At 49.2% G+C, this 13,587-nt stretch overlaps 1 protein-coding gene across 1 annotated transcript in view; it reads right to left on the bottom strand.

Annotated features, from left to right (window-relative positions):
• EVPL (envoplakin) overlaps positions 1-12,292 on the bottom strand; it is a 55,579-nt gene extending 43,287 nt beyond the window's left edge. The window contains exon 1 of the mRNA XM_039501451.1: positions 11,990-12,292. The gene's annotated coding sequence lies outside the window, so the exon portion shown is untranslated. The remainder of the gene's footprint in view (positions 1-11,989) is intronic.
• Positions 12,293-13,587: the final 1,295 nt, after the last annotated feature.

Genomic DNA, 13,587 nt, shown 5'->3' with positions numbered 1-13,587 from the left:
CCTGGACTGGGACTTGGGAGAGCTGCCTTCTATCCCCATTTCTGCCACTTGGCTGCAGGGTGACCTCGGTCAAGTCATGTCACTGCTCGGTGCCTCAGTTTTCCCATCTATAAGATGGGGCTAATGATATTGACCTCCTTTGTAAAGTGCCTTGAGACCTATGGATGATAAGATATTATTGGGCCAGGCGCTGCACACACACCTAGTAAGAGCCAATCCCTGATCTGAGAAGCTTACAGTCTAAAATCGTGTCTCTTTTAAAAAGAGAAGAAAATCTGAAAATCCACCAAAAGGAGAGATTTTTTTTAAGGCATTTCGGGCCTGATTCTCCCATCTTGTCAATTGCACTTGCACAAAGAGGGTGCAAAATATGATCGGCCCCACGTGATTGCATTTTGCACCCACTTTCCACAGGTATCTTGGGTTAAAATGTATACAAGTCAGTGGAGACTCAGGCCCCTTGCTATTCAAGGGATAAAACTAGGAGGAATGAGGGGAATATGTACTACCAGAAATACTTTTTGAAAGTTGTACAGGCACAAAGAGGGTGGGGGTGGGGCAGAAATACAAAAAAATAGGTAGCTGGACATGCTTTCCAGGGCTGCTCCCCTCCCAGAATATTTTCACCTCTAATCAATCGTCACGTGTCAGTTGGGAGTGCAGAGGTAGAAATTCCTGATCTGCTGGCCTTTAAGTTACTAAAACGTTTCTACGTCTCACCACCACACTCTCAACAAAACGCCCATGAACTTTTTCTTCCCAGCTGGATCCAATCTTGAACTGAGCTCTCTTTTAAAATAAGCCTCTTGTCGAGAGAACGGCCCTATAAACACCTTTCTGCTCCAGCAGCAAGAAGCGCCTGTCCCATGCACAGCGTGGGAGAAAGAGAAACACAGGGCTAATCTCAGAATTGGCGCAAAGAATTACAAGCATCTCAGCCGAGCTCTCTTTGCCAGCTAGATTAGGGTGTGGCCCTGATTGAGAACAGCAAACCATGCTCTAGTGTGTAGTTACTAGAGTTGTTTTCAGTGGCAAGAATGGGGACCCGGCCATGTGCTGAATGGTTAGCCAGAGAGTGGTGCTGCCTTTAAGCCAGGTGGCAACTGGTAAAGATATTGATGTAGCGTTTTGGTTAACAAACAAGACTTCCACTTGTACTGCTTGAAAGAGGAAGCCTTTCCCTTTGTGAGCCCCAGTGAATGCTGAATATTAATACAGCAGGTTTAAGACAAACAAAAGGAAATATTTCTTCACACAACGCACAGTCAACCTGTGGAACTCCTTGTCAGAGGATGTTGTGAAGGCCAAGAATATAACAGTTTCAAAAAAGAACTAGATAAGTTAATGGAGGATCAATGGCTATTAGCCAGGATGGGAGGGGATGGTGTCCCTAGCCTCTGTTTGCCAGAAGCTGGGAATGGGCGACAGGGGATGGATCACGTGATGATTATCTGTTCTGTTCAGTTCCTCTGAAGCACCTGACACTGGCCACTGTTGGAAGACAGGACATTGGGCTAGATGGATCATTGGTCTGACCCAGTATGGCTATTCTTATGTACAAATCCTGGGCCTGGATTCTGTATGAACAGCCACTGCACAGGTGTTTGGAAAGAGTCCAAGACGAAGAATGGGTATTGGGGCTGCTGGAAGCCACAGCAATACACACAGTTACAAAGAACTTCTTACTAGGGTATTATTTTGCCATCCTTAGTGAAGGATTGCTAAGCACTTAGCTTCCATTCAGTCTCACACCGTCCCCGGGAGGTTTGTATTATCCTCAGTCTCAGCTGCGAAAAGTGAAACGCCGAGAGAGTAAAGGGTACACGGTGCTGTCTGTGCACAGGCCTACGTCGGAGCAACATGATCCCTTCTCTAGCTGAGAGCCCTTGGAACGGAGCAACTTGCTCCCCTGGCACAGCAAGCCAGTGCAGGGGGAAGAGGGCCATGCCTCCTCTTCCTCATGCCCTGTGGGTGATTTACACCACTGGGAGCACATGGAAGGATGAGCCTGAAATTCTTCCTGGGCCTTGAGTAGCGCACACCTGAAAAGAGGGAAGTTCCTGCTTTGCCCTCTGCCCACCTCCGGTGTGGGTCAGTCTGTCTCTTGCTCACACTGAATTCCCACTGAACCCAATAGAGACTCCCACTCCTCGCAAAGGACCGTATGGCTCAGTCAGAGCAAAGGTTGGTAGAACCAGGCCCTTAGACCCAGCTCCTCAAAGGTATTTAGGACCCTAACTCCCATTGATTTCCACATTATCTATACCTATCTTTGAGGATTTGAGGAGTTCCCCCACAGTGAATCGGCGATGGAACCAGGGATAAAGCAAGACCCACCTATTCTTCCATCCTCAGTCTTATCTACCCACCACTATTTTCCTCTTAATTATGCCCCCTTCTGCCGTTCTTACCCTCCTCTTCAGGGCTAGATAAATACTTCTTTCCTTTGGCTAATATCCCTCATTTGCTGCAGGGAGTGTTAGGAGACCTGGAGGAGAAAGGTGGCAGCAGTTCTTTTCATGAGAGATCTTTAGTCTTTGGTCTTCTCACCTGTGGCTGGTGCAGCCAGTTTCCCTGTTCTGTGAAATCTAGTTTTGACATTGGTAAAATTGCAGGTATATTTAGTGGTTATGGAAGCAAAGGGGTGAGAGCAGGGGGAAGATCCAGGTCTGTTGGGGACTGGGTGTGTGGTATTTGGAACGGTCCTTTTAATTGGTTTAGCTTCCTCCCCCCAGGAAGTCTCAGGGAGGGAGGCTGCAGCAGCCCCTGTCCTGGTAGGTGGAGGCAGTTGGAACCTCATGACAGAATACAGAGAATCTCATTCAAGCACCTAGGGCGCAGCGTGATTACTGAACAGCACCTTACATCGCTGTGCCAAAGCCCCTCAGGTCCTGCCCTGTATCAGCCAGTGCTGATGAAGTTGTAGGCCTTTCTGGGCAGCTGCGGTGGTTTGTAATACAGCCTTGGACCAGAGAGGGATGAGGAATTGTTAATGCACATTTTTATGCTCTCGTAAGGTCTAGAGGCCCAGCCCACCTTGGGATCCTATTCTGGTAGATGCTGTGCAAACAGAAGGTGACATGGTCCTTATTTAGGAAGGAAACACAAGCTTGGTTTTTGGCTTGTGAGCCAAGCAGATCTTGGCCCCACTCTTCCACAGGTGAATTACCCCCTTGCCATCAAAGTACACAGGGGGTGTTTAAAATCAAGCAAGGGAAACTGCTGTATTGGCTGAGTGCCTTGATTGCACATAAGGGCTGAGGGCCTGGGTTCTCCTGGCACTGTTTTTATGGTTACACCTCCACCATGGCAGAGCCACGCCCACAGGATGCGTTACAGCTGCAGGTGTGCCAGTGCATTCTGGAAGTGCGGAAGCCCAGTTCTCGGGGGGGGGGGGGGATCATTTCCAAGGCACAGTACTGTGGGTGGGGTTAGGACAACTGGCTGAACAGGTACAGCTGTAGTGCCTGTAACTTCCTGTGCAGTGGGCAGAAACCGTTGTAGGCTGCACTGGTTCAACAGGCCCTGACCTACCGTAATTCTGCACAAGTGTTGCGGACAGACCTTGTAAACGCACCAGTTCCACTGCCAGGGCCGGCTCCAGGCACCAGCAGAGCAAGCTTGTGCTTGAGGTGGCAGATTCTAAGGGGTGGCATTCCGTCCAATCCTAGAGTGGCACGGCTGCCCATCCCCCACCCCCCTTTTTTGGTTCACCACTCTGGCTGCCCTGTAGGGGGCAGTGGCAGGGAGGAGGGGAGCACCCTGCTGGGAGCAGGCTGCGTGCTCCATCTGCCCCAGCCGGTGCCAGATCTGCAGCAAGCTCGGCAGCCCGTGTTCTTCCCTCCCTGCCAACCTTCAATCCACCTGCAGACGGGAGCGGCGTGGAGCCCTCCCTGCAGGTGGCGCGGCGGGAGGGGCCAAGTGGCAAGCACCCCGGATGAAGGAAGCCCTGGCGCCCCCCTTCTCTCTCCCCTGTTCCCTCCCCCCACTAGACAGGGCACGCACTCCACTGCCTGGGGCATGTCTGCAGCACAGGGAGTCCCACTAGCCAGCGCGGCCGGGAAAGGCAGCCGTGAGCTGCTAAGTAAGTGGCACTGAAAGTTTTACACTGGTTCTGGCCGCCCTCCATGGTTTTTTGGAGGGCACACATTTTTTTTTTGTTTTTGCTTGGGGCGGCAAAAAAGCCAGAGCTGGCCCTGTCCACTGCTGGCTGTGGGCATAAGGCAGCAGGCAAACACTCTAAGCTCCAAGTGCCTTCCTGCAGCATCTTTCCTCCCTCCGATAGATAGTATGATAGCACCGTTGGAAGATGTTTGACATCAGGCAATAGAATTGGTTCAGGCACAGGGAGCCCAGGGCCAAACCCTGCAAGGAGGTTTGCCACTTTCTGATGCCAATCAGCTCAGAAGTGGGTGAACCTTTAATAAGTACAGCAGGGAGGGCACTGGTGGAGATAGACTCAGCAAATTGGTACCAGCATATCCTGCCCAAACATGGCGAAGTCCTGCCATCTCCTGGAAGCAGAGCGTGATGGGGTGCCTGCCCCACACTGGGCTCTAAGAGGTTAAGAGAACCCCTGGGGAGGCTGCACCGGAGGCAGTCAATCAGAGAGGGGCTGTGAGGAGCAGCCAATCAGGGCCGGGCTGACCCATATAAGAAGGGCTGCAGCACGGAGCAGCTTCAGTCACTCCCTGGAGCTTGAAGAGGAAGATGGACTGAAGGCAGCAAACACCCTGGACAGAGCAGTGCTGTTGGCAGAGACCACGGGAGCTAAAGGCAGCTCGTAGTGGGCTGCAGAGATCTGCAGGCTGAGGCCCTGAGGCAAGGGCAAAGAGGGTGCTGGGGCTGTGGGGAAGTGGCCCAGGGAAATCTATTGAGGAGTCAGAGGACCCAGAATAGTGGGCGGGGCTGGGTCTCCCCCTGCTGAGGAAGTACCTGGACTAAGGAAATGAGACACTCGCCCGGAAGGGGGGAGCACAGAGTGCAGCACAGCTGGAGGGCTGTGTCATGAAGAGGACATTGAGGTCCTGGGAATGAGGGGGGTCCCTAGAGCAGAAGTTACAGCAGTGAGATACCACCAGAACAGAGCACACTGGCTAGCAGAGCAGATCCCCGGGACATCCAGCAGGGGGTGCCGCAGTAGAGAGTCCTACCCTGTCACACAGACACAAAACCAACCCTGGACTAGAGCGGGGAACAGCTCACTTCTATGGAGGATTAGTCTGCTGGTTATATTGCAAGTTGCTTGATACTCAAATCTGCTGAAACATTCCTAAAACAAGCACTGCACTGACTCTTCCAGACCGTGTTGATACCTCAGAGGTATCAGGGAAGGTATTGACTCTCTGAATTTGCTGGGATTGGTACCGCTGCCCTCAACTGGGAAGTGCCTGCAGAGGTTTTCTTAATGATGGAGCTACAGTACTTGCATTTTTATTAGGCCTTCAAGGGTAATGAATCTCAGTGCTTTACACAGTTAGTGATAAGCTACACCCAGCAATCTCCATTAGAACATGAGAACGGCCATACTGGGTCAGACCAAAGGTCCATTGATCTAGCCCCGTATCCTGTCTTCCGACAGTGGCCAATGCCAGGGAATAGCAATCGTTAATACATCTAGTGTTCTGTGTACACAGTAGAGCTAGCCAGGAAATCTTATTCCTGTCCTCATGAGAGTTCAAGACTGACTTTCTTCCCCCTCCTCTGTTTTAATCCAAAAGTTGAAATCTCAGACATTTTGGTGACCAGATAACTTGACTCGCATTGAGTAGCATCTTACTCCATGAGCAGTCTCGATGACTCCAGTAGGACTCTTCATAGAATTAGGGGCTACTCACCAGGAGTAAGGTAACTGCTTCTAGTCCTTTGAACCCAAAGGGGCGGGGGGGAGGAGGGGGGGGTTCAGGAGTTCAGTGCATCCCAGGGACAGCAGCACAGGTGCTGGGAAAAAGAGCTGACAAAGCAGAACCAGCTAACGGTTGTTGGGGGAAAAATGAGGTGATTGGAGTAGTGAACCTGATGAGCCACTATAACACCAGGGCATGATCCTCCTCCCCCCACTGCAAATCAGAAGCAAGACCAGCAAGGGAAATGGAGTTACCCTGGCAGAGGCTGATGCAATCAGACCTGTTGTCTAATCTACAGGACACCTTTCAAAAGCACTGGAGTGAGCGAGGTGCTAGAATCCTACTGAATTTCTATGACACTTGGGCTAAAACTCTCCAAAGCTCCCACATCACCCAGGTGCTGGTGTCCCCATTTCTGCCAGCTTTGCAAAGTTAAACAGATGCCAACCCTGGACCACAGCAACTACCTGCAGTGCCTCTCATTTCTCCTCCCTTTTTGTCCCCGCGGTGCTGTTTTCATTCAACCCAACAGGAACCCTTACAAACTAGCTCTAAGGGCAGCCAATCTATTAAAATTGCTGCACGGGTAAGAAAACAAGACACTTATTCTTTTTCTCTGTCCTGCCATCATTATGCCATTTAAAGTCTCCAAATGCTCAAGTCATTTCTTTCCCCCCTTTAACGATTGGAAAGTCCAGCAGCAGCAGCCCTACGGGACATAAAGACTAGGAGATTGCAGGATTGATTTATTCAGTGCTCTGAGCAGCATGAAAGTGACTGAGCGCAGTGCTTTGATTTCTCTAAAGCTGATCAAATGCTGGACTGAGGACACAGCAGAGTTTTACATGTTGCAAGACAGACCCCCAAGGATGGATTAAGCCTAGAAATCGAACTAGCTTTCTTCAAAGACAGTAGTTCCTCTGGTGAAGTTCAATGTCTCAGTACAATTAAGTGAAGAGAGAGGCAGACTTGGAAGATTGAACTTCCTCCCACCTTTAGCTGCACTTTGCAGGCCCAATCTAACCCCCAAGGCAGGCTTCTATTGACTTCAATGGAGCGCGACCCTACACAGCCATGAAGTCAAGCTTTATTGCAAACTGGATCAAAGTCTTGGGCCCTGAAGAGTCTTTTCTGGACTCCAAAAGGAGCAGAATCCCTTCAAGTGGTGTTCTTTTAAGGCCCTGTGGCTCATCCGCCATTTAATGGGCGCTTCACTTGTTGGTATTGGCTGCAGATGGGTATTCCGTTGGGTGTGCCCTTGTATCCCTCCCCCTTTCAAAAAATGATTTGAGTCTGACAGATTGGCCGGCCCTACAGGTTATGACAAGAGAACAGTTTAATGCTTTGCACAGGATTCAGCCAGCCTCAGATCCTCCCTTTCTAAACTTGCACTTGAAAAGACAAGGCATAAAAACAAAAACCAACAAAGCCGTCTGTGGATGCAGAGCGTGTGACACTGGATACAAACTGTCTATTGCTCTTCCACTCCAAAACCTATTCAGTGGAACCACCAAATCCTGCTTCTTCACACAACAAAATTATTTCCAACACCCCATCTATCAGTGGCACAAGCCAGCCTTTTAGGCAGCCTACCTCTAATGCCTATAGGCAATCAGAGCCCTTCCACATTCTTTTCCCAGCACATCTCATGCACCCCCTGCTGTTTGCTCATTAGGGCTTCCCTCACTCTCCTCCCATCCTAAGCGGTTGAGCCTGTAGCCAGGACATGCACCTGAATTCTCCATAGCTCCTTGTGCCATAGCCTGATTATTCTTCTTCCATCAGAGTGCAAGAAGCCACACTTTGCCCTCACTTAGGAGGCTGCAATAGTGCTGAATGAATTCAGTAATAGGTTGTACATCTACAGTAGCTTGCAGCAAAGGATCTCAAAACACTTTGGAAAACTTGCCCCTATTTAAATTGTGTTAGATGGTGCCTGCCTGTATCACTTGGCTTGGCATTAGTTGACCAGCTTGCTTATGTGAACTGTCCCATGAACTTGGTAAAGAGATCTGCTCCAATCAAGGTGTGACTTAAAGCCAATTAACCATACAATGGGAGAGAGAATTAAAGCTTTAGGCCAGATGTCTATGCATGCCTCAAGCCGGTTAGTGCAACATGTGTGCGCAATGGAAGGCAAATGAAGTAAAACAAAAATGAAAAGTGCACTTCAAAGGAGGAAGTTGGCATTAGGATTATTCTGAGAATCTGTGAAATCAATATCCTTTTGTAGACCCGATGCTTTCCAACAACAGACAAGAGCTAGGTATTACTATTTCTCTAGCGCCTTTCATCAGAAGATCTCAAAGCACTTTACAAAGGTCAGTAGCATTAGCTCCATTTTAAAAATGGGGAAATGGAGGTGCGGGGCTGAGGGGGATGGGACTTGCCCAAGGTCACCCAGCAGGTCAGTGGCAGAGATAGGAATAGAAGCCAGGTCTCAAATCCCAGTCTAGTGTGCTGTCCATAGAGGAGGCTGGCCTAAGCATTCTTTGAGGAGGTTATGTCAAGCCTGCAGATAGGCCAGGAAGGAATAAGCCAGCCTGCAGCCAGTTCCCTGCTGTGGAAAGATGGACAGTAGATCAATCAGGTACTGATGCACGGCCATCAGAAAGCAAGATGTATTCTCACTCCAAGGTAGATTTTGCTGCAAAGACAACAGAAATACAGGAGCTACTGGGTAGCCTCTGTTGCTTTGCCCAATCATGAGACACACAAAGGCACTCACAGAGGAAGTTCTGGAAATGTGGTTCCATGGAGTAACCCAGTGGGGATCAGCCTTTCCAAGAGAATAAATATGGGCCTGACTTGAATAGTTTATAGCCTAATAAAAAGGACAGCAGTTGAAGGAAGGGAAGGCATGGTGCTATCATGGCTAAAGAGGCCCCTGTTAAGGACAGTTTTGAAGGAAGAGTCTAAAATGTATATAACAAACATGACAGATCAAAGCCCAGAGTGCAGAGACAATGGCACCGCATGTTCCTTTGTGACTATCCATGGTAACTATGGTAACAAGCCCATCACTGAATGCAGTCCAGTATCAGTTGATTCCTTGCCTCTGTGGCCCTCCACCTGCTCCCCTCCCTCCTCACTGCCTGGGAGAACTGCTAATGGACAAACACGTACGAGAGCAGGTGGCTCTCACTGGCACCCAGAGGCAGCGGAGGGAGGATTAATTACATCCATGTGCACACTGCACCCACGGGTTGGAGTCTAAAAGTGGTTTACTAGGAGGGGAAGTTAGTGAGTATTTACTGAGATTTGTTAACTTTTAACAGCTGAGTTCCTGTGGGCACAGATAATACAGAGGAAAAAATACTCACATGGGTGTCTCCCTCACGGCTCCTTCTCCATTTCCTGCACTGCTGGGCACAGGTCAGAGAAGGATGACTAACATGACATTTCTACACTTAAACTCAGGATGCCTAGAGTTAATAACGTGAGTCACACAGGGATGCATGTCCTGTACATGTGCACTTCCAGTGCCTTTCACCCGAGACCCTCCAAGTGCTTTCCAAACAGTGGAACCTAAGGAGGAACTCAGTAACCTTCCCAATTTTGAAATGGGGAGACAATGAGGTTCAGGGCTTAATTTTTAATGGCTGCTGCTGCTGAAGTGCTAATGATTGCATCATATCTCAATGACAGAGAAATAGACAGTAATTCATCCCCTGCCTCCCAGAACTGGTGTTCAGTCACCCCAGACTTCACTTGTTTCTGGTTAATTCATGTCTTTGCCTGGGAAAATTAAGCCTCTGATCACCCTCGTCTCAGAGCAGAATGCAAACATTCAAGACATACGCATCTACCCTTAGTACATCTCCTCCTAGGGTTTAAATCAGGGGTCTCAAACTCAAATGACCATGAGGGCCACATGAGGACTAGTACATTGGCCCGAGGGCCGCATTACTGACACCCCCCCCTCACTGACCTTGGCCCCGTCTCCACTCCACCCCTTTCATGAGGCCCTGCCCCTGCCCTGCCTCTTCCCACCCCTTCCCCAAAAATCCCACCCCAACTCAGTCCCCTCCCTGCCCCCAGGGGGTGCAAGAGGAGTGTGGGGTATGGCAGGGGCTCAGGGCAGTGAGTTGGGGTGTGGGGTGCAGGAGGGGTGTGGCAGGGGGTCAGGGCAGTGGTTTGGGGTGCAGCAGGGGTGCAGCGGGGGTCAGGGTGCAGCAAGGGCAGGCTCTGGGCCAGCGCACACCAGGGGCAGGCAGGCAGGCTCCCTGCCTCCCCTGCCACTGCGCCGCTCCACTCCAGAAAGCAGCTGGAACATGGGGGAGCAAGGGCACAGGGGTGTGTATTGCTGTTGCTTCAGGCACTGCCCCCAGCATCTCCCATGGGCCAGGAACAGGGAACTGCGGCCAATGGGAGCTGCTGGGGGCACTGCCTGAAGCAACAGCACCCCACAGCACTGCGCCTCTCTTCCCCCCATGTTCTGCTTCCTGGAGCAGCATGGGGGCAGGGCAGGCAGGCAGTCTGCTCTGCCCCCGGTGTGTGCCGGGCCAGAGCCGCTCTAGGTAAATGCTGGGGCGGGGGGCCCACAAGGGGCTCACAGGCTGCAGAAAATAACCTCACAGGCCACATGCGAGCCACATGTTTGAGACCCCTGGTTTAAATAGTCACACTGTCACCATCACCAATGGGTGTGTGCTTCCCAGATTGACCATGGGGTTGGGAGCCAGGAACCCCTGAGTTCTAATTCTCACTCTTTGGCCCTGGGCAAGTGACAGTCTCAGTTTCACCATCGGTACAAGGATACCTTTACCTGCCCTGCAAGAAGAACTATGAGCAAGCTTATCTGCAAAGTGAGTTATCCTCTCAATGACTATTCTCAACATGGGTGTCTAGATGTGGATTGTGACGGTGAATTCTATTGTCTGGAGACCACAGGACATTCTTCTTTGAACACAGAAATATACCTTTTATAGGGTGATGCAACCTTAAATCAGTGGAACTGGAGCAAATTGGATACAACTCCCCTCAGAGGAATTGGTGTAATACCCAAAGACACTTGCACATTTTGCAACAAATATTGAATTTGCAACCTGCCCTTCTATTCTTAAAATCCACGTCTGGATTATAGTGAATTATGTCAATCGCGTGAGAGAAAGCAGGGACTTAGAAAACTTTCACCCTGGTTTACATGACCAGCAAAGGATCAATTTACACAGAAGTTTGGAGAAACATTCAGGAGCACGGTTGGGGAGGACAGGCAAGACTACCAGCCCCATAACAGTCAAAGTGGTACTGCACTTGTGCTTTAATATCATCGGTATCCGAAACGCCACCGAGGGTAGGGGAGATTGGAGCATTGATTCTACACTGGTGAAGAACCAAGACACTGCTATTTTGACTACAAGCACTATGGGTCTTTTTTCTGGCTGTTTAGAGCACCTAGCCCAATGTGGTCCTGGTCCATGACTCTGGCTTCTAGATAGTACCGCACTATTAATAGCTAGTAATCAGCCAACAATTGAGATCGCTTTGCATCAGGACAGGAAAGTGGAACACAAAAATCTCTATTGGAGGCAGGCACACTTAAAAAAAACACAAAACAAACAAAACAACCAAAAAACACACAATGTTTTGCTGAACCTGTTCTTAGTCCAATGAGCGGAACATGAAAGGAGAGGTTTGTGCACAGGAGAGGCTGTATCACAAACCTGTTCCACAGTACCTCTCCCTCTGCATATTTTCTACTATTTTGGTTCTAGGTGAGGCAGCAAAGAAAAACAATTTGCAGAGAAGACTTTGAACTAGGGCTGGCTGGAATACAAGAATTTTCTCTCATGAAAAGCTTTGAGGCTTTGACATTTGAACACCAGACCTTTTTTTTTTTTTGGTGAAACACCCCACAATAGCCAATAGGCTCTGCCTGATTCAAGACTTGAACCTGGGTCTTTCACATCCCAGGTGGGTGGCCTAATTCCTGGGCTATTGGCTACTCTGGAGTGTGGGTTTCTGTCTCCTGCTCCAGAAATTCCATCCTGGACCTGAGACCTTCCTATGGAAAATTGTCAAAATAATGTTTCAATTTTTTATAAAAAATAAAAAAGTACCATTTTCCAACAAAAGCATCTAGTAAAAATCCCGAGCCAGCTCTATTTAGGGCCCATGCTTCTTTGCATGAATGTACAAACCTTTTCTGCTGGTAGTGTCCTTCCAGAGCAGAGTTCTCCATTGCCTCAGAGGGAATTACATTAGGCGGAGATAAGCTGCTCCACATGGAAATCTGACTGTAAACGGGGAGGGAGCGGTACAGATGGTTAGCAGGAGCAAGTTAAGGTAGTCCATTTGAGCAGTAGCTGTCTTGTCATGTCACAATTCCTAACCAGCCTTTAATCAGATGGGCTGAGTTGTGCTCCTGCAGTCAGCAGTGCTCACTAGTACCAGCGCTATTTCCTCAATAAAACACAGTGAGAGGGAGGGGAAGAGTAATCATTTCAAACAACTACTGACTGTTCCATGCAGCTGAAACAAAGCACAAAGGAAAGAGGAAGTGAAGTACGTAGCACACAAAGCAGCAGTCTAGAAATCCTTTGGAGGAACAATTGTTCTTCCATTCACTCCAGTACATTTCAAATATCATCGCTGCACGGGAACCCGCAGGCTTTTATTGCAGTATTTGCTTCCCCAATCAGAAGGGCCCTCACCATTCAAGCATGGTTAACTCCCTCAGACCTTGATGAAGGTATAAGACAAGGGAAAAAGCTCAGTCTCAGCAGATTAAGGAATTTGGGTTGGCCTTGAGGTCATCTGCCTAGATTCCACTGATTTCCCTTTATTAGTAGATTGTCTTCTCAACCTTTAATTTTCCTCATGCTTCTGATGAGCGTGGAACTCGCTTGTGGCTGAGCGAACAGGCAACATCCCTGAGGACTGCAACACCATTCCACGGGCGGACACTGGGTGTAGAAAGCCACCTGCTACTCTCAAGGCTGCGACAATAACTTGTGCTCAGGTCGCATGCATTCCCCCAAAGCAGGTTCTTACGTGAAAGCATACTGCCAGTTGCTACTACTCAAACAGCCAATCCAATCCCGGATATAAGACAGGGATGACTACATGGAGTCAATATCAGAGCTCAAGTCTAAAACTCCGAAGTTGCCGCATCATTGGATAAAAACAAGACTTCAGTTTGGAGCATAATTCAAACATAGCTGGCAGTTTAGACTCCTTGCCAGTCCAGTAAGGCTGGTGAAGAGTACTGTGTCCACTAGACAACAGCACACAAGCATGGAAGCTAATAAAGGCTTGTCCAGCAAGCTGGATAAACAATACACATGTTGGATCAACTGCTGGGGATCAGAAACGTAGACAAGTAGCTCTGTTGCACCAGCAGCTCTCTTCTCAGCTGTAGGTGAAAGGTGACAGGGTTCTCTGCATTCTTGGAGAGCAGAAGTACAGAAGTTGAACCAGCTGGCAACTGTTCTCCACCCCAAAAACCCTCTTCCTTCCTTTTAAACAAACTAAGGAGTTGGTTTGGCCTGGACTTCTGGGTGCAAGAATGAACTTCAGGGGTTAACGAAGCTGAACTAACTTCTACAACCCATCCCTTGGGCAACAGAAGACAAAAAACAGTCTCAACACCTTATTTATCACAACCAGTGATCAGGTCAGATCAGGCCCCAGCAAATAGGAGGACCTGAATAGGAGGAATCAGAGCAATAAATGTTTTCATACATGGAACACTCACCTTCCAAATGATGTCCTGTTCAAGTGGCTCTGTTCTTCGCCC

This window comes from Mauremys reevesii, linkage group 15 (genome assembly GCF_016161935.1).
Source record: "Mauremys reevesii isolate NIE-2019 linkage group 15, ASM1616193v1, whole genome shotgun sequence".
NCBI lineage: Eukaryota > Metazoa > Chordata > Testudines > Geoemydidae > Mauremys > Mauremys reevesii.
Note: the sequence above shows the minus strand (reverse complement) of the source record. Positions and strands in the feature narration are given on the sequence as shown.